The sequence below is a fragment of the Equus quagga genome, chromosome 19, assembly GCF_021613505.1.
Source record: "Equus quagga isolate Etosha38 chromosome 19, UCLA_HA_Equagga_1.0, whole genome shotgun sequence".
NCBI lineage: Eukaryota > Metazoa > Chordata > Mammalia > Perissodactyla > Equidae > Equus > Equus quagga.
The window spans coordinates 9936081-9955554 of record NC_060285.1 but is presented as its reverse complement, the minus strand read 5'-3'; the positions used below and the strand labels follow the sequence as shown (position 1 = coordinate 9955554).

At 62.3% G+C, this 19474-nt stretch overlaps 1 protein-coding gene across 2 annotated transcripts in view; it reads left to right on the top strand.

Annotated features, from left to right (window-relative positions):
- The first annotated feature begins 12 nt into the window (after nt 1-12).
- Nucleotides 13-19474, top strand: part of MGAT3 (beta-1,4-mannosyl-glycoprotein 4-beta-N-acetylglucosaminyltransferase) — a 31606-nt gene continuing 12144 nt past the window's right edge. Inside the window, exon 1 of one of the 2 annotated variants that reach the window (XM_046646039.1) lies at nt 13-205. The gene's annotated coding sequence lies outside the window, so the exon portion shown is untranslated. Of the gene's footprint in view, nt 206-10036; nt 10250-19474 lie in introns of those variants that run through there. The other variant, XM_046646040.1, reaches the window with a different exon arrangement.

The following is a 19474-nucleotide window of genomic DNA, read 5'->3' as shown; positions in this document are numbered from 1 at the left end:
AGGTGGGGGCGGGGGGCGGGGATCGGGGCCGGGCCGGGGCCGCGCCGCCTGCGATGCCGGGCGCCCGCCGCAGCAGCCGCCGCCGGAGCCCGGGATGGGGCGAGAGGCTGCGGCGGACGCCAGCATCTCCCCGCCGGGGGCCCCGGGGGCCGCGGAGTCGCCGCCGCCGCTGCTGCCGCCGCTGCTGAGACCCAGCGGGCGATGGGTGAGTTGACCCTGGCGTCCCGGGGCCCGCGCCGCAGCCCCTCCATCCCCGCACTCCCAGCCCTCCGCCTCCATCGCCGCGCCGCCTCCTCGGCGCTCGCGGCGCCCCGGGTCACGGCTCCCACAGCCCCCTCCCTGAGCGTGACCTTTGGGGCGGGGGCGGGAGCACCAGGCTGGGGGGCTGGGGGGCCGAGATGGGGCGCGGGATGCAGGGGAGGCTGCTGCGCTCTGGCGCCCCCTCCCCCAACCCGGCTGCTCAGCGGAGCTTCCCTGGCCCCGGAGGGCAAAGCCTCGTCCCTTCGACCCCCTCCCCCGGCCTGGGCGGGGGGCGTCCCGGCGCGGGGCTCGAGCTGTGCTTTGTGCGCTGCGCCCCCCACAAAGCTCGGCGCGGCGCGGGGCTGGGGGTGGGAGGCCTCAGCGCCCGCCTTCCCCACCCCCGACCCCGGGCTGCGGCGGCGGCGGCGAGGCCCAGGCGCGGTCGGGTGCTGGGCCGGTGCGGGCGCCGGACTGTGGCCGCCTGTGGGGACCAGGCAGAAGGAAGCTGGGGAGAGAACCCCCAACCCTTTGGGGGGGCTCCCGCTCTTGCCACTGCACTGCCCAGGGCGGGGGAGGGAACCTGGCTGGGGGAGGGCGCTATAAATATCTGCAAATAGTGAGTTCTGGAACCCGGGGTGGGGAGGGGAGCGGGCCTGGGGGTATGGGGGGGGCGGTGCCTGAGCTGGGGTGCCACGGGAAGCAGAGATGGGTCTCAGCCAGCCCTGGTGGCCTGAGGTCGGGTGACTCTCCTGGCTCTGGAAGACGCTCCAGAAGGGGTGTGGGCAGGAACACTACCCCAGCGAGCTCCCTCCGTGGTCCCCCAGAACTGGCGCTCCCCCAGCCCCAAAGCACTCCTCTGCACTCCTGGGACACTAGTCCAGATCTGCCTCGATGGGGGCGTTGTGGGCACTGGTGTGTCACCTCCGGGGCAGTTACTAAAGATCCAGGCATGGGGCCAAGTGTGGAGATGGAGGGAAGAGCAAGACGAGCCCCCTCACACACCTGGAGGAGCTGGCAGTTCTCTGGGGATGTTAATGCTTCGGAGTGCTAAGGAGATAGGCACAGGGCCTACGAAAGTTTGGAAGAGGGCCTGCCAGCCCAAGGGGGAGAGAGACCTTGCTAGAAGATCCGATAAGAAGCTGGAAGAGTTTTCTGGGTAGAGAAAGTGGGAAGGGCATTTTGGGCAGAGGGAATGGCATGAGCATATGCTCAGAGACGTGTGCCTGGGATGTGTTGAGAGATGGAGTGGGGCATGGTCAAGCGCTGCAAGTGACCTGAACACGAGAAGCTGGGTGAAGGGAAGGGAGCCGAGGCTGAAGGGACGGGGGCCCAGGTGGGGGCGAGGTGGCGGACCACACCAGGGAGAGGCACTGGTTCCTGAGGACAGGGCTGGGAGTGATGGTCTGGCCCAGCTGCCTCCGCTTCTGAGGGTCTGCTCGGTGCCCCTGATGTGGTCAGGGCTGCTTGACCCACTTTGGTGACCCCTTTTGCTGTGGTGGCTGGACCCCCTCAGGCAAGTCAGCTTTCTACGCCTCAGTTTCCATATCTGTCAAATGGGGAGAATTCTCCGCAGTCTTGATGAGGACTGCACAAGGTGATGCATGCGGGGTGCCCAGCACCTGAGGGGGCCTCGGAGACATCGATGTCGGTGGGCGAGCCAGGCCCATTCATCCTGTGGCGGTGAGGATCATGTGAGGGCTGGATGTCACTGGGAGGGGCCCAAGGGCTGTGGGCGGTGCGTGTCCCCGCCACCTCCTGGGAGGAGGAAAGAGACTCAGTGAGGAGTGGCTGGGGCTGGGTGGTCTACACATATGGCCTCCTCTTGTCCCCGTGGGCACCCGCCACCTTCTGGCCCCCAGCATGGCATTTGGGGGACCCTGCTCTGCTCCCCAAGGCCAAAGCCTCTTTATTCCCCATCCTGCATGGCGCACTCCCGGCCAGCTCTAGTCCCACATGGGGACTAAGGCTCCCTTCCTGAAGTGTCCTCAGACATTGAGGCCAACACACACAGCGTCCTCCTGTGAGGGGCCCTGTGCTGGGCAGCCAGGCGGCGAGGACACAGGCCTCGCCCTCAAGAGAGTAGAATCTCGTTGGGCAGTGGCTACCACTGGGCCCCCGTGGTCTGCCTAGTCCCATGCTGGCTGCTCGGGGGCAGGGCGAGAGAATAATTATGCTGAGAGGCGGTCAAGGGTAGAAGTTAAGAAGCAAGGATTCCGGATTCAGTGGCCCAGGTTCAAATCCCGACCCTGCTACTTTTTACTGTGTGACTGCAGACGACCGACTCTGCCTCTCTGTGCCTCAGTTTTCTCATCTTTACAATGGGGGTGGTGTGCAGTATTGCTGTTTGAACAGCTTGGTTCAGTTTCCGGTGGGCATTCGCTGCCCTCCTTCCAGAAAGAGTCTTCCTGTTCACCTGCCTCCTCAGAGACCACACAGCTCGCCTCAGTGGGGATGTCGTCCACATCCCTGTTGTCTGTGCTTCCCTGTGGGCAAGGGCCTGCCTTTCCGTCTCCGTTGCTTGGGCAGGGGCAGTGGTGTGCTGGCAGCGGGCTCTTGGGTGAGCAGCGTCGGCCGAGCTCTGTGTGTAAATCTCCCCACAGGGCCGGTTTCTTAACAGTCTCGCAGAGGGGGCTGGTCCACGCTGGCTTCAGCCCCCAGGCATTCGGCAGGTGCTCTGTAAGTGATGGTTGAACAAGGAGGAAAGGCCCTGGGGACTGCCGGTCACATAGACTTGGGGAGCTGCCAGGTGCTCTGTGGCTGAGGGGGGCTCGCAGGGGGGTGTGTTGGACAGGCTGAGGGTGGGGCCAGAGACCACCAGGGTTAAGTACCCACAGGGGCTGGAGGGCTGGTATCCTCCTTTCCCAGGGCCCTCCATACCTGCGACCCTGCCTCACTCCAGGGCAGTGGTCTGGCCTTGGGGTTCTGCACAGAATGGCCCAGGTGGACGCCAGACTTTAGCCTAACAGAGCTCTGAGATGTGGCCCAAACAGGTCCCAAACCCCAAATTCTATTCCTTTGCTTATGCTGTTCCCTCTACCTGAATGTCTGTTCCTCCTCCCTCTGTCCCCTGAAACTCTGTCACCCATCGAAAGCCTCCTCATGTGTGTCCTGCTCCATCATCCCAGCCCTCTATCCCAATTCACGCAGACCCTTTCCCCCTTCTGCTGTCACCCCAGGCTTACAGCCCCTCACAGGTGCATGCTGCCTGCCCACAAAAGTATTACTAGCCGACATTTATTGTGTCTGTAAGTAACCCACAACAGAGGTGCCATGTGAATCCCCTTTGCAGAGGGGGAAGTTGAGGCACAGTGTCTCGTTAGCGCCGAGCCATCCTTTACATCTTAGCTGGAGCAGGGAAGCCCCAGTGAGTCCTGGCCGCCTTGCCATGGGCCTGCAGAGCAGCACAGCTGTTTCTTTAGCGTGTTTGTTGTCACACGTCCCTGCCAGACTGCGAGCTCCACAACCACGGGAGCGCAAGTGAACGAACAAATGGATGACAGAGTGAGTGGTTCTCAGCCCAGGGGGTTCCTCCCCCTCCTCCATCCCTGGTGGATGAGATTACCCTCCGGAGGGCAGCCTCGATCCGGCAGGATGTCACAGGGACCCTGCTTGTCCCCATCTCCCAGAAGGGGAAAGCGAGGCTTCAGCAGCTGGAAGCCGGCCTGGTGAAGGGTGGTGGTCCGTCCTCCCGTGGCCTAGAACGGGGCCAGCAGTGGGCCCAAGGCCTTGCCCGTGATCCGGGAAGTTAGCAGGGTCCCAGATACGTTTCCATGTACTGCCTGAGTGGAAATTCCCCCGTTGGCTCACTTATTTCCATCTTTTCTATAAAAATAAAATTGGAACAATAGAAATCATTCACACACCTAATTACTCCCTTGTTTGAGAAAATTTCTGGCTTATTTGGCTCAAGACTTTGGTTCCCACTGGAGTGGGAATCCCTGGGGAGGGGGCAGGGTGAGGGCCGGGACAGGAGGTCAGGGCCTGTGCTGACACGGGGCCCTCCTGACGGCGTGGCCTCCGGCTGCCCTCTCCAGGCAGGCTGGGAACTTCCCAGAAGGAGCAGCCCAGACAGGGGTCCGTCTGAGTGCGGGGGACGGCCAGAGGCGGTCTCCCGGGTTCTGGTTGACAGAAACCTGGGGTGGATGACTTTCTGGGTTGTTCCTCCCACCTCAGCCTCCCCGACCTCCACCTCTAGCGCCTGTCATAATAATTTGCAGCTCTTTAACCAGCACTTACTATGTGCTGGGAGCTCGGCCAAGCACTTGGTCTGTGTTGTCTCAGTACCGCCACCTGACCTCCCTCCAGGTAGGTACCAGTGTCCCCATTTGGCAGTTTGAGGGTGCCTGGGCCCCGGGGCTCAGGGCTGGGTTGTGTCCAGCCGGTAGGACCCCAGAACCTGACAGGCTGCCTGTCTGGGCCCCCTTGGCCACCCAGAGGGGACCGACTGTTCTCTGAGACTTGGACGCCCGAGACAGCAGCCTCACCCTTGTCCGACGCCCAGGCCACCGTCCTGGTGCTCACCCTTCCTTCCTGCAGCCCTGGGCCCCGCCTCTGCAAGCCCCGCACAGCCTCACCTGGCGGCTGGGGGACAGTACATGTTTCTGGGCCCGCCCCACCCTGCTGAGTCAGAATCCCCCACCCGGGGAGGGAGGGCTGGAAACCCTGTTTTAAAAATGCTGCCCGGCCCGTGGAGTCTGGGCTGCCTTACGAGACTGCTGCCCCCGGGCCCCGGATCCCTGGCCCCCAGCCCCACCTGTGTCCTTGGCCTCTGCTCCCTGCTCGCCAGCTTTGCCACACCATGCTGCCCCCACTGGCACCCCGCTGTTTTTATCCTGTACCTGCTGCTGCTGCTGCCGCCTCAGAGGACAGGTCCTGGCTGGCCATGGACAGATCCCTCATGGCTGCCCTCCTCTTGTTGCCGGGGGCCTGGCACACAGTCTGGGTGAATGATGGTGGCTGGAGAAGGGGGACAGGGATTGCTACCGGTGACAGGAGGGGCTGGGTTCCCTGGCTGGGCACATGGGCACACGCTGCGGGCTGGCCCTGTGCCTGACATGGAGAAGGCATTTGGAAAGTATTCCTTAAATATTTGTTGAATGGTGATTGTGAGAGTGGAGGGTGAAGGCCACTTCCAGAAACATCGCAGACTGCTGGTGTGGGTGAAAGATTGAGAAGGCGCCTTTCCGACCGTCGCCCAGGCTGTTGGACTCGTTTATGGCATGAATGGGAGCGAGATGCTGCTGTTTTCTCGCGTGCTTTCATTTCAGCATCCCGGGTGCTCCGGGCAGTGGTGCCAAAGTCATCCTCTTTCACTGTATGGAAACTGAGTGGCGGGCAGGGGAGGTGACTCTCTGAGGTCACACAGCCCGGAGGTGGTTCCGTGGTACAGAGCCTGCCCTGTGGGTGGCATCTGCAGTTTACAAAGGCTTCCACACACATGGTCTCATTTGGTTCTCACAGTGATGGGGATTTGGCTCGACTTTCTCACCTGTGCCCGCATCCTGGGGTCCGAGAACCTGCCACCCCGTGCTCTGCGTCTGTGAGGGGCGGGCGGTGGAGGAGGGCCCTCTGCCCGGGCTGATGGGAGAGAGGAAAGAGGCGGTGGGGGGAGGTGCGCTGGCGCACAGGGGGTGTCTGGAGCCTGCTTGGTCAGGGCGGCAGAGCCGGGCGTGACTGCGGCTCCGGGGCCAGGCGGGCACACGGTTTGGCCCTGTCTAGTCCTGGGAAGAGCCCAGGACGGTCTTGGTTCTTTGGGCGAAGCCGCACAGAGCGTGGGTGACTGGTCCAAGGTCACGCTCGGCACGCCCAAGGTGAGGAGCTGTGAGCGAGGCTCCGCCATGCCCGGATGGTCGAGGGAGCCCGGCGGTGGGTTTCGGCTGTGCAGAACAACCGCTGTCAGAGTCCCTGAACTGTTGGGGGACCCAGGCAAACCTCCTCCCGGGGGTGTCCAGGGATCGGGTCTCCTCAGGCTGGTCTGGGGCCTGACATGTCACTGCTGTCAGAGATGTTTGGGGCCACAGGTGAGCAAGTGTGGTGGCCCTGCCCTTGCCCCTGAGGGGAATGTGACAGAAACCTCCATGTGACAGTGCCTCCAGGCACTGGCCCCGTGAGGAGGGGACAATGCTCCAGCACCCCCACCCAGACTAGGAATCCAGTTGCTGGCTTCCCCGCAGGCCTTTGCAGGTGCTGTCCCTCTGTCCGGAATGCCCTTCCCCGCCCTTCCTGCCTCATCCTTTGAGATGCCTCCAGGAGGCCATGGCTGACCCCTATCCGGAGGGCAAGGCTGATCCTCATCCCAGTAGGTCTCTGTCTCTCCGCCCCGGGGGCAGTGGGAGCCTTGCAGGCAGGGCAGGTCTGTCCAGGCCCTGATTAGAAGGCAGGGCCTGAAGGCCTGGTGAGGCGTGCCGCAGGAGTGAACAGATGGCTAGATTAGGCTAGGTTAGGAGGACTCCGGTGGAGGTCACTGGGGCGGTGGTGGCGCTTGCTCTGCCGTCCCTCATGTCTAGATGGCAAAGAGAGGGGATTATGGGATTATGGGAAAGACCAAGGGACCTCCTGGTGTGGCTCTGGGAAGCAACTGTAAGGTGCAGCCCAGCCCAGGTGACTGTCCCCCAGCCCAGAGAGGGGCCAGGCTGGGAGCCTTGACACCATGTGGCCAGCTGAACCTGCCCATTTCACAGAGAGAACATTGAGGCCTGGAGCACTTGGGATTGACCCAGAGCACCACGGAGAGCGGCCGAGGGTCCCCTTTGTGGTGTGCAGGAGGAGAGCCCAGGGCTGTGGGGCCACACCGCCCCACTCCTGTCCTGAGCTGGAGCATTTCTCTCTGGGATGCGGTCAGGTCTGGTGTGGCTGGGAAGGAGCCGAGGAGCGCAGTCCTCAGGGCTCAGGTCTACGCTCTGGAACATAGGTGTTGCCCAAAAGCTGGCGGAAAATTCGTGTCATTGGCCCATTCCAGCAAAAATGTGCGCAGGAAAATGTCTGTGAGAACTTAGGCTAAAGAGTTCAACCCTGGGGGGCCGGCCTGGTGGCACAGCACCCTGCGTCAGCAGCCCGGGGTTTGCCGGTTTGGATCCTGGATGCGGACCTACACACTGCTTGGCAAGCCATGCTGTGGCAGGTGTCCCACATATGAAGTAGAGCAAGATCGGCATAGATGTTAGCTTAGGGCTAGTCTTCCTCAGCAAAAAAAAAAAAAAAAAGAGGAGGATTGGCGGCAGATGTTAGCTCAGAGCTAATCTTCCAAAAAAAAAAAGTTCCCCCCGGGGGGGGGGGGGCAGGATGGTGGAGGGTATGGGGGATGTTGTCCTGTTTCTTTTGCTGTGATTTCCAGATTTTCTAGAATGTGTGAGAAATCTTTATAACCAGAAAAATTAAGTTATATTGTAAAGGAGAGAGGTCGAAGGTGCCCTGAGAACAGCTAGCTCTCCATTTGTTCAATTCTGGGGGCCCCGCTGGGGGTGGCTTCCAGAGGGACCGGCTGTGGGGTCTCCCCCATGGGAGTTGCCGAGTACCGAGCACATCCCCCAGAGCAGGGGCACTTGCGGCAGACAGCTTGTTTCTCTCATTCTCGGAAACTGGGTCAGTGAGCGTCCAGGCCTTGAGAATTCCATGCAAACCTCTGACCGCTTTCCTCTGGCACCTGCCCGGCCTTCGCTCCTCTTCCCCCACGCACCGCATGTTCCAGCCTCAGGGCCCTTGCTGTTCTCTGTACACGGCCCTTGCCTTCCCACCTCCGGCCTTTGCTGAGCCGAGCTCTCCACCTGGAAAGTTAACCCGGTCCACCCCGGGTGCTGCCATGTGCCTGGGAAGCCATTTCCGCCCCTCCTAACGAGAGGTGGCCCCAGGGCTGTTGGCTTCGCCTCCATCCCCGGTGCCCAGTGGATGGGCATCACTGTCCACCGCCTTCCTCATTGGTTCCCACCCCGAAGCCCTTTCTGGCGGTCTCCTGACAACGCGGGTCAAGTTCTGCCTCGTGGCCATGGTATTTGTAAGCACAGCTCAGCCCTGATCTTGGGTGGGGCCCATTCTGTGTCTCTCCACAGCCCCTGACTCTGTACCTGGTACAGAGCACTCATTCATTCATTCATTTGTTCAGCAGTTATTCACCAAGAGCCTACTGTGTGCCAGGGGCCGTGCTAGATGCCAGGGGCACAGAGCTGCTGACGTCAGGGTGTGACCGTGTCTGTGTTTTCCTGTGTATATGTTGTGCGCACCACTTGCGTGTGCACACAGCATGAACTTCTCCGCCATATATGAATGTGTGTCCCTCAGTCTGTGCCCGAGTGTAGTCTGGCCGATACCTCAGGTATGCCTGGGTAATTCATTCAGCAAGCATGTACAGAGCGCCCACCAACATGCCAGGCCTTGACCCTGAAGATAAGTGACCCAAGGTTTCTGACCCGGGGAAGTGCTGGTCTCGTGGAGCCATTGCAGTGCAGACTGGTGAGGGCAGGGCCAGCAGGGGTGGGGTGGTCAGAGCAGCATCCAGGAGAGACGCAGGGACGGGGTGCCCTGCGGCCCTGGAGCCCGGCCTGGGAACGCCGGCCAGCCCTCCCTGCTGGCTTCGCTGCTCTGAAGCACCCGAAGGCTGATGCAGCTGGAGCTGGAGTGGCTGCTGCGAGCCCCGCGCTGGGGGCCAGGAGGAGTCCAGTGCCTGAGGGGAGGCGCGGTGGCCGGAGAACACAGCACTCGGAGCCCGTGGGCAGGCGGGAGAACCGGGGCTGCAGACCCTCTGTGAGAGGAGAACTTGGGACCACATGCCAGAACCCCGCACCTCGAAAGTAGAACCCCTCCTTTAGATCAGAGAAGCTGGAATGAGACTCAGAGGAAGGGCACAGAGCAGCAGACCTAGAAGTTGGGCCTTCTGGAATGTGCGACATTGACGTCCGCCAAGCTGGAAGGTCAAGTCTGTGCCCCCATGGTCAGTGGGGAAACTGAGGCCCAGGGGTGGGGAGGTCTTGAGGCTTGGTGAGCAGCAGTGGGCGTGCACATGGTCCCTGCTGAGCCAGGCCCTCCCCACAGCCTGCTGGGGCCGGTCGTGTCCCTTCTCCGAGCCTGGGTTTCCTCATCTGAAGTGGGTTGTGAGCGTAGGTGAGATGGAGCACCTCACTTGGGAAGGGGGCGCTGATCTTGGTGCAGCCTCCTCGCCTCCCCAGGTCCCTCCGAGGACCCTGTGGGTGGGTGTTAGCAGCCTGCCCTTTTGTGCCTCTGCACACAGGCCTGCAGAGGGTAGGGCTCTGGCCTGGGGTCCCAGGGCTGTGGGTGGCCAGAGTTCAAGCCCAGTCCTTCACTCAGCAGCGTCTTGTGGAGCACCTGCTGCATGCCAGGCGTGGTGCTGGGCACTGAGCACACAGCGACGAGCTGCGGGGGAGGACCCTGGTCCTTTTCTCCTGCCCGTATCTCCTCCCAGCCAGCGGCCCCATGTTGCTCAGAGTCCTCACTTCCTGTGTCTCTGTCCCCACCACTGCCATCCCAGTGGAAAGGAGCTTTAGAGTTCCTGTAGACAGGCACCTCGCTGGGGTATGCGGAGCCTGGGTGGTACAGCAGGCAGGACTAGGCAAGCCCAGGCAAGCCTGAGAGCCTGGTAGCCTTGCCTGAAGGGTGCAGGTGTGTGCATTTGGGGGAAGGCCCTTTATTCATTCAACAAACAGTTAACACCTCCTTTGTGTCAGCCTCTGTGCTGGGGCCGGGGACCCAGAGGAGTAGGGCAGCAGAGCGCTGTGCGGATGAGGGCACTGGGAGCAGGCCAGGGTGGAGGCAGCTGGGTCTTTCCACAGCCTGGGGTCAGGGAAGCTGGAGGAAGACGTGCCTTTCAGCTGAGGCCTCTGGGGACGGGCCTGGGCCTGGCGAGTAAGATGACACGGAAACTTCCAGGCTCCTGGAGGATTTGGACTTTATCCTGAGGGCAGTGGTTCCATGCTGGGAGGGGCAGCGTCAGATGTGGCTTTTGCTTGGCTCCTTGGGACCAGGCTGGGAGCCCCTCGGGGAGGCCTCTGCTGGTGTCCAGGTGAGCGCCAATGGTGGAGCAGCGGGCACGGGACAGGCACAGCGAGAGGGGTGGGACGAGAGGTATCCGGGCACAGATGGGGTGTGGTCATAGGTGCGCGTGCTCCGCGAGAGGGAGCATTTAGGGTGGCTTCAGCTTCCTGGTCATATCCCTGACGGGGGCCCAGAAGGAGGAGCGTTGGGAGTGCCCAGGGTTGTCCGAGCGTCCCTGGGTGCCAGGCTCAGGTCACAGGTATCCACTCAGGTTGTCGCTACAACTGTTTGAGCAGGTTCTCTGCACCATGTTTTGCAGCGGGGGGTCCCAGGCTGGGTGGGCACCACTCCCTGCAGCCTGGCCCGATCCCGCTGGATCCGCTCCTCTCCCTCCCTTACCCCAGCTGGCACTCCAGCCGCTCAGGTGCACAGGGGTACCCCCACCTGCCGCCCTTTCAGAGGGGGAGATGCCGTAGGATCGCCTCCACTCCTACTGCCGAGGTGCATGAGGACTGACTACCCCTGCCCTGTGCCTAGATGCACCCCTTCACCCTGTGCACAGGTGTGCCCCCCACCTTGTGTGTGGGTGTGCCCCCCACACATGGGCACCTCGCCCCCCAGGTGCAATGCATGGAACCAAGCCTCTCCAGCCATAGCTTGCTGCTGTTGCCCGCCGAGCCCTGTGCTAGAGAAGGCCCCAAGAGGACGGGGAGGGGTGGGGCGCCCTCCCCGCCCTTCCCCCCACCCTCAGGCCTTCTGGGCTGGAGATGTAGCTGAGGCTCGGCACTGAAGTGGCCCTTTGTACATTGTCCCTGGAGGATGGACTAGCCTGGCGGGAGGGGCTGGCACGGCTGGGGCTGCCTGGGCAGCACGGCGCTGCTCTCAGCAGGGCTGTGGCAGCGGGCAGCTTTCTCTGGGCCGCCGCCGGAGCAGGGAGAGCATCCTGCTAGGTGTGGCTGTGCACTGGCCAGCCCTGCTGCCCCCGCCTGCCAAGCCAGACGATCCTTGTCACTCAGAGTCCGTCATCACTTCTCCTAAGTGTTCCGTCACCATGTCACAGCTGTTTATGGAGCGCCTGCTCCCGGCCTGGCTTTGTCCTGGGGGGTGGGGAGCAGCTGTGACCCATGACCAAGGCCCACGGCACCCCTGCTCTCCTACTGTTGACATTCCGAGCGAGCAGAGTGTGGGTGGGGGAGACAGACCACTAACACACAAACAAGCAGACAGACAACTTCCGCCGCGAGGAGGGCTGTGGAGCAGAGGACCTGGGAGGGGTTGGCCGTGTCAGCTGGCTGGTCAGGAAGGCCCCTCTGAGCAGGCAGTGGCGTGTGGAGGTCTGAGGGAAGGGCATACCCGGCAGAGGGAACAGCCAGTGCGAGGGCCCTGAGACAGGCAAGCCTGGGGTGTGGGACAGATGGAAAGGCTGGGACTGTGGGTGGAGCCAAGTGGACGAGGGAGGTGAGGTCAGCGAAGACGCAGGGACCCGCTTGGCAGTCCGTGTGGGCGGGGAGGAGTTTGGGTCTCATCCTGGGTGTGACAGGGCCAGAGGGTCCTGTAGGGAGTTGAGCAGGGGGATGGGGCCTGATGGGACTTTACAGTGACAGAATTTGTGAGGCCCAGTGCCCAGTGAAAACTCAGGGGCCATGGTTCAAAAATGTAAAATTTCAAGACAGATTTTTTTTTTTTGAGGAAGATTAGCCCTGAGCTAACATCTGCCACCAATCCTCCTCTTTTTGCTGAGGAAGACTGGCCCTGAGCTAACATCCATGCCCATCTTCCTCTACTTTATATGTGGGATGCCCACCACAGCATGGTGTGCCAAGCGGTGCCATGTCTGCACCCGGGATCCGAACTGGCGAACCCCGGGCCACCGAAGCAGAACGTGCGAACTTAACCGCTGTACCACTGGGCCAGCCCCAAGACAGAATTTTTTAAAAAAGAGACGGGAAGGGAGGCCAGTGGGGATGAAGAGTGGGGTCGGGTCCTGGGAGGGTTTTGGAGGAAGGCACCCCAGCAGGCATGTGGCCAGGCTGTGGGGCACGTGCACCTCAGCGTGGAGCTCTGAGGGGCTGGGATGGTCCCATGTGGCAGATGTGGACTCTGAGGCCCAGGATCACACGGTGGGTCGAGGAGGGGCAGGACAGGATTTGAATCCGGCTCCCTTTGAGTCAAGATTCCACGGAGCTGCCGCCCCACCGCAGCGCTGGTCGCCCTCCTTCCCGAGACGGAGCTGGGGGCATCAGGCACAGAAGTGAGCTTCCTCTCGTAGAGGCAGAGGGCACTCAGCCTCGGCCTCACTGGCCTTGCCTTTCCTCACAAGGAGCCCAGGAGGTGTGGGTGTTCTCATTGCCCTTCCGCAGATGTGGAAACTGAGGCAGGGCAGAGCTGATCTGGGCCCTGGCCCCCTGGACTTGTCTGCTCTCACTGCCTTCTCTTCTCCGAAGGGAGCAGGGCAAGTGATTTGGGTCTGGGAGGGCCACTGGGTGGGGGCGGGCAGGAAGCTGCAAGCCCAGGGCACAGGGGTCTCTGGGGGATTTATTCCCCGTGGGCCTTGGTGGGTTCCGTAGGGACATGAGCGAGAAGCCTGCCTGGGGCTGGCTCGGTCAACACGTGTCCAGGGACTGGCAGCGCGTTCCTGTCTGTGAATGGGAAGAAGCTGAGTTCTCCTCCTTCCTCTCATCGGAACTCTGTTAATAATTAATAATCTGTCCAATTAGTCATTACAGGCTTCACCGCCCTCCCGCTGCCTTGCCCCACCCTGGCTGGACCCTGGCCTCTCCTCTCTTCTTCCTTCTCCCTCCTGGCACCTGCACCTGCCCTGCCCCTCCCCGCCTGCCTCTCCCTGCAGAGGACGGCCTTGTGCCCTGGGAAGTCCTGCCACCGGGCATCCTCTCAACTGTCCTCTCACTCGCACCTTTGGCAGCCCTACCAGGTGGGGGTTACCCCGTCTGACAGATGGGGACACTGAGGCACACAGTGCGGTGGGACCTGCCCCGGGGTGTGCCGCTCATGTGCTCGCTGGATGTTTGCTGCAGTGATGTTCAGGGCGTGTCTGAGCAGGACTGGCGCTCGCAGCCCACAGGGCAAGCAGACAGGCTGACAGGACATCTCTCTCCAGCTGCTGGGGGCTCCTAAGCAGGCTGGCGTGAGGGCCGCCCCCAGGGGAGGGAAGGGCCAAGGTGGGGTGTGAAGGAGGGGGAAGGATTCCCTGGGGTGGGACAGCACGTTTAAAGGCCCTTAGGGGGCCGGCCGGGTCGCGTAGTAAGTTCGTGAGCTCAGCTTTGGTGGCCCCGGGTTTGCAGGCTCGGGTGCTGGGGGGCAGACCCAGCACCGCTCATTAACCGCGCTGTGGTAACATCCCATATGCAAAATAGAGGAAGATGAGCACAGACATTAGCTCAGGGCCAATCTTCCTCACAAAAAAAATAAAAGATAAAGGCCCCTAATGCATTCTGTCCGTCCCTCGTCACCCATTGTCGTCCCCCCCCCCCCCCGCCCCCTGCCCGCAGCGTGAAAGCTCCGGCTCCCACCCCCGTCCTCTCCCGGGGTCTTCACCTCCTAGGAGGAGCCTGGAGAGGCTCTGTGTCCGCACAGGGAATGGACGCCTTGCCAATGGTGGCCTTGGGCATGGAGCCAGGCAGTAGAATAGCTGTTTGAGGGTCTCCTCTGGGTCCCCCAGCTTCTCATCCATGGCCGGCTACTCAGAGTCCAGCCCCTGTTCCCACTCCCAGAGAGACCTTCACCTCACCTGCTCCCCCTTCCAGGGCTGCTGAGCGCTGGGCAGACTTATGGGTGGATGGCACTGGTTCTCTGAGTTCAGGCCTGGGCTCCCCGGCCCCCGCCCCCCTTTGAGACCCTGGGTCCCACTGACAGAGAGAGTGTACATAGGGCCCTTCCTTGTGTACCGTGCTCCTCCGTTTCCCGTCCCTGTCCCACTGCACATGTCCAGCAGCCCCTTGGGGGTCAGGGCAGAGTTCACAGTGACCTTCTGTCCAGAGAGGGAGCAGGGCGAGGCCCCAGGGGAAGCTGGGCACGTGGTTTACGGAGCATGGGCACTGATGGCCCCTGGCCTGTGAGATGGAAGTCGTAGGTGCTCCCACCTCCAGGCACCTGGCACCGAGGGTGGCTCCAGCAGGATGGGGCCACCCTACTGCTGCCTGGTTACCCATCTGTACCTTGCGCAAACGAGGAGACTGAGGCCAGAAAGACAGGTGACCCAACTGGGAAGAGGTGGAGCCGGGAAGGCAGCCCAGGTGAAGGGCAGAGCTGGCACCAGGCCAGGCCCAGGTCGTCTTCCCACATAGCCACCTAACTGCCACCTGGCTTGGCCGGGGGGCGGGGACAGCCTTCGGGGGGAAACAGCTGCCTTCAAGCCATAAAGGCCAGGCACGTCAGGGAGCACGTCGCAGGAGCTGGGCGGGACACTGTGGCTCACCTGTGGCCAGCCAGCTTGGGGCCCAAGGCAGGTACTGGGGCAGGTGAGGGGAGGGTGGGCCTGGAGGAGCCCAGGCGGAGACGGAGGCCCCCACACTGCTGCCACTTCCAGGGCGAGCGGGGCTGGTCACTCAGGCCCCTGCACCTGTTCCCTCGTCTGTACTAGCGATGGGGGCTGTGTGAGGATAGAATTAGAGAAGGAGGCTAGAGCACGTCGAGCCCCCTCCGGGCGGGCGACCTGGGACAGGCCTCAGACACGCCCCCTGTGTGGTCACAGGCCAACGAGGGGCAGCTGTGGGCGCAGGGGCTTGGGCGTCCCCAGGCCACCTGGCCAGAGTCAGGCAAACAGAAACCCCTAGGGTGGTGAATGCAGGCCGTGTGGGACCTCCCCTCCCTCGGCTCTGATTCCAGGCCTGCAGGCCTGGGGGGCAAATAATGGGAGGAGGGGGTGGACATGGAGGAGGAGGAGGAGGGGGTGGCTGAGGACGGCAGTGCACAGGGGCAGGGGTGCAGCCCTGGGCAAGAGCCAGGTTCCCTGAGGGCCTTTGGGCCCCCGGAGCCTCCAGAGGCTTCCCGACATTTCAGAGCACCAGACCCCTTTCCGGCTCCTAGCGATCCGACATGGGGCCCTGTCCCGGGTGATCTGTGCCTGTGGGAGTCAGATGTGGGCGTGGCAAGGGGCTGGGCCCCCTGGGCTTTGTGAAACAGGGTTGTAAATCGCTGCAGCCCTTCCTTGCAAACACCACCGTGGGGGGCTCACCTGGTACAGGTGGAGGGGCCTCGGGGGTTGGGTGGAGGGGAGCAGGTACGGGTGCAGCTCTGCTGGGCACCGGCGCTCGGTCCCCTGCCAGAGCCTAGGAGGTCCATGACTCCTGCTGGGGGCCAGGGCCAAGGTGACAGGGGCCCTTGCCCTGGGCAAGGCTGAAGGCAGCAGCCTAGACTTTTCCCCCGAAATCCCAAGTGAGGCCCCCACAGGTGGGACGTGAGTGCTGCTGCCAGCTGAGCCTCAGGCAGCCCCTCAGCCCATCCCCTCACCGTGCAGTTGCTAAGAGGAGAGGTGGAGTGAGGCCAGTGCACAGCCTGGCCCCTGGGCACTCGGTCAGTGCCCGCTGCCTGAAGAAGGCGACGATGGAGGCGCCATCTCCTGGGAGGAATGTCCTGGGCCCCTTGCTCCCCAGACCTGCCCAGCCCTGCCCAGCTAGAGGATTTAGCTGCATCAGGCTTGTGACCTAAGAGCGTGGTGAGCGAGATGGGGTGCCCAGGCTTCTGCCTCAGCACCCCTGAGGCACAGGGAGCGGCCTCACCACCTCCGAGAGGCCCCTTGTGCCCTTGGCCTGGGATGCTGTCCCCGTCCTGCACCGCGGCTCCTTCTCGACCTTGGGTCTCAGCTGCAATGTCCTCGGGAGGCCCTTCCTGACACCTGGCATCCTCTGTTGGCCAGTTTTCTCATTTGTCCTCGTCCCCTGCTGGACTGGGCTCTGTGAGGATCTCGTCTACCCATTTGCTCCCAGCTGCCCCCAGCTCCAAGGCCTGTGCCCATCTCCCCTCGCCACTCACCCCAGGGCAGGGCAGAAGCACCGGCCGCCCGACCACAGGCCTCCTGTCCCCCCAGGACCCTCTCATGGCCCCCAGTGCCTTCTCTCCACCCTGGCCCAGCCCCACGGCCCCATGGTGGGTAGTCACACCTCTCAACTCTGCGCTGGGCGTCCACGACTTGTGTCCTGGAAGGGGACAGGCCATACCTCGGTGCCTGAAGTGCCCCCGTAGAGCTCCTCCCCCTGGGTCGTCCCAGATGTTTGCTGAATGTGTGGGCTCTGGGCTCCGGGAGCTCAGGGCCACCCTGACCTGGAGAATCCTAGTGTGGGGGATGGACAAGGCAGGGGACAAGGCCAGTCACCGTGAGTTTTGCTGTGACAGGGCAGAAGCTGGGGTTGGGGAAGATGTGACCCCTGGCTTGGTGGCCCCCAGTCAGGCTTGGGTGGGGGGATTAGAAGAAATGTCGAAGGCCCAGAGGCCAGCAGCCGCCTGCTCCTCCCACCTGCTGCCCCTGCTGCCCTTGCGCCCCACTGGGCCATCTTCACATCCCCTCTCTGGGCCACTAAGGGGACTCAGGCAAGAGCCCCACTCCTGCCATGGCTGTCCCCTCAGGACCAGTCTGCGCCTCTCCATTCCAGGCTGTGTGTGCGAGGCAGTCAGAGCCCTCAGGGCCCTTCTGAACAGACATTCTGCCACTGCCCTGGGTGGAGTACCCATTGTCCTGTCATCTGCCCTTCGAGGATCACTCGATTCCTTCCCTGCGTGGCCGGGGCTGGGGGTGGAGACTTGAGATGGAGGAGACCCATCCCAGTGCCCCAGGCACCTCCGACCTGGGAGTCAGAGCCCTGGGTTCTGCCTGCTGTGTGACCGTGGCCAAGTCGCTGCCCTTTTCTGGGCCTCAGTGCTCTCTTCCGTGGAGTGAGGGCTGGATTCACACAGGGCTTTCAGACTTTCTTAGTATGGAAGTTTTTTTGCAAACAAAATCTTACAAGGAACTCCAATGTGTAAAGTTGAAAAGCTGAGAGAGCATCTTAGCATCTTCTTGACTGTTTTTTGGGGGGAATGGTCCTGGGCTTTGTCTGTTTCTTCTCCTCCCGACTCCGCCTTGTCCTCTGGTCCCAGGGGCGCCAGGGGGTTCCAAGGAACCTGGTTTGGGAACACCTTTGCCTTGGCCTCATGGTGCCCTTTTTGTGGGACGTTTGTGCGTCTCTGCGTTTAACCTCCTCCCCAAAGGCAGCCCCCAGGAGTCCCCGCTCCCCCCTCAGATGCCTCCGTCTCCCTCCTCCTGTGCCAGACGTTTACCACACGTTATTTCACACCACCCACCTGGTGCTCACTGCCAGGCGCTCTTCCGGGCCCTTACGTACATGACCCCCACAGCCCTGTGACGTGGTCCCACCGCATCCCCACTTACTGATGAGGAACCTGAGGCCCAGGGAAGCGGAGACCCCTGGCGGTTTGGCTGCAGGCTCTGAATACTGCCCCAGGCTGCTGCTGTGCAGAGGGAGGCCAGCCCGACGGCTCCAGGCTTGCCTCTCCTCTGGGGCCTGGTCCCTGGCATCTCCCGGCCTGGCTGCTGACCACCTGCCCCTGCTTCTCCTCCACCGCTCAGCTTGGCCCCCTCCTCGCCCAGGTCCCGCCCTCAGCCTCCCCTCCCATGGGACTGCCCGCGACCACGCTCCAGCCTGCCCTCTTGCCAGCCTCCTGCAGCAAACCGCGTGGGACACGGGCTGCCTCTCTCTCCCAGCACTGCCGCTGGGCCCCCATGATGAGTGGCCCCCGTCAGCTCGGCCCTCTGCCTCCTTCCGCATCCAGCCCTACCACTCCCGCAGTAGAAGTTGGCTCTCTGCCTCCTTTCTCCCTTGTCCGGTCTATACCTGCGCCGTCCAGGTCCTTAGCCACCAGCACATGTGGCTATTAAACCTAAAATTAAAATGAAATTAAGTTACAAATTAGTTCCTCAGTCTCCCCAGTCAATCTCGAGTGCTCAAGAGCCACGTATGCGGGCTGGTGGTTCGGACCGTGCAGGCCTAGAGGGCTCCACCGGCACAGAGCGTGCTGTTGGATGGCTCTGGAAGCTAACAGTTGGGTCACCCCCAGGCACAGGCTACTGGGGTCTCCACTCAGCGCCTTCAGTGGCCGGAGGCTCAGGCCAGCCTCCCCTGTGCCCTGCCCCACCCTCTTTAAGTGGAGGCCGAGTGGGTCTCAGGCCCTGGAGATCAGTAGGTTGCACAGGTGAGCAGAGGAATGTTCTCCAAGTTGCTTCACTCTCTGAGCCTCAGTTTCCTCATCTATAAAATGGGGATAATAATTTCCACCTCCGAGGGTGGTTCTGAGGGTCAAGTCTGCATAAACCCCCAGCCGACAGCTGGCACATGTTTACGCGTGTGACAACAGTCATGTGAACGTGAATAAGGCAAGGTGGGGCAGGTCTCCGGAGGCTGGGGTCACAACGGCCCTGAGTGCTGGACGGTGGGAACCACCGCAGGCTATGAGCTCAGCCACCCCATTAGCTGGTACCCGAGGGTGACTCATCTGTTTAGCCTGCAGTGATGTCCAATAGAACATTCTGGGATGGTGGAAATGTTCTATGTCTTCACTGCCCATGGGCCTCTGGGGACCGGAAGCTGACATTCTGGGTGGGCCAATGACCAGTGCGGAAAGGGGAAGAGGCCCCAGGAAGCTGAGGGTGGGTCCCAATCTTGGGAACCAACTTTCCCAGACACGTGCCAGCTGATCTGTGGGGAAGTTCTCAGGCGGCTGGCAGGGGCCTGGGATCAGGTGGAGTGAGGGGGCCAGGTTTGGAGGAAGGGGAGAGGGCCAGGCCACAGGGGCTGGTTGTGGAGTGGGGAGGGACAGGGTTCTCCATGGAAAGGGCTTCTGGGCATGGGTCTTGGCCTGAGCCTTTAGCCAGGTCCCCACCCCAGAGCTGAGCCAGCAGAGAGAGTGGGGGGCAGACCCTCATGCCCAGGGAAGGTGGGTATTCCGGTGGCGTTGGTGCCCCATCTGGCTGGTCCAAGAACTGGCTCCACTGGAGCCCTGCCTCTCCCCTCTGGGCCTTGGTGTCCTTATCTGGGGATGAGAGCAGTAGCCACTGTCCCACCTGCTCCCTCATGAACGGGGTCTGCCAGGACTCTGGTCACCTGGGACAGATGGGGTCCTTGGCCAGGGCTGGCCCCTCAAGCCGACTCCTTCCCTCTGGGGAGTGCTAGGGGAGCAGAATTCCTGGGGCGTGGGGGTCATGGGACACCAGACCCTCTTTGGCTGGGCTGTTCATGGAGCA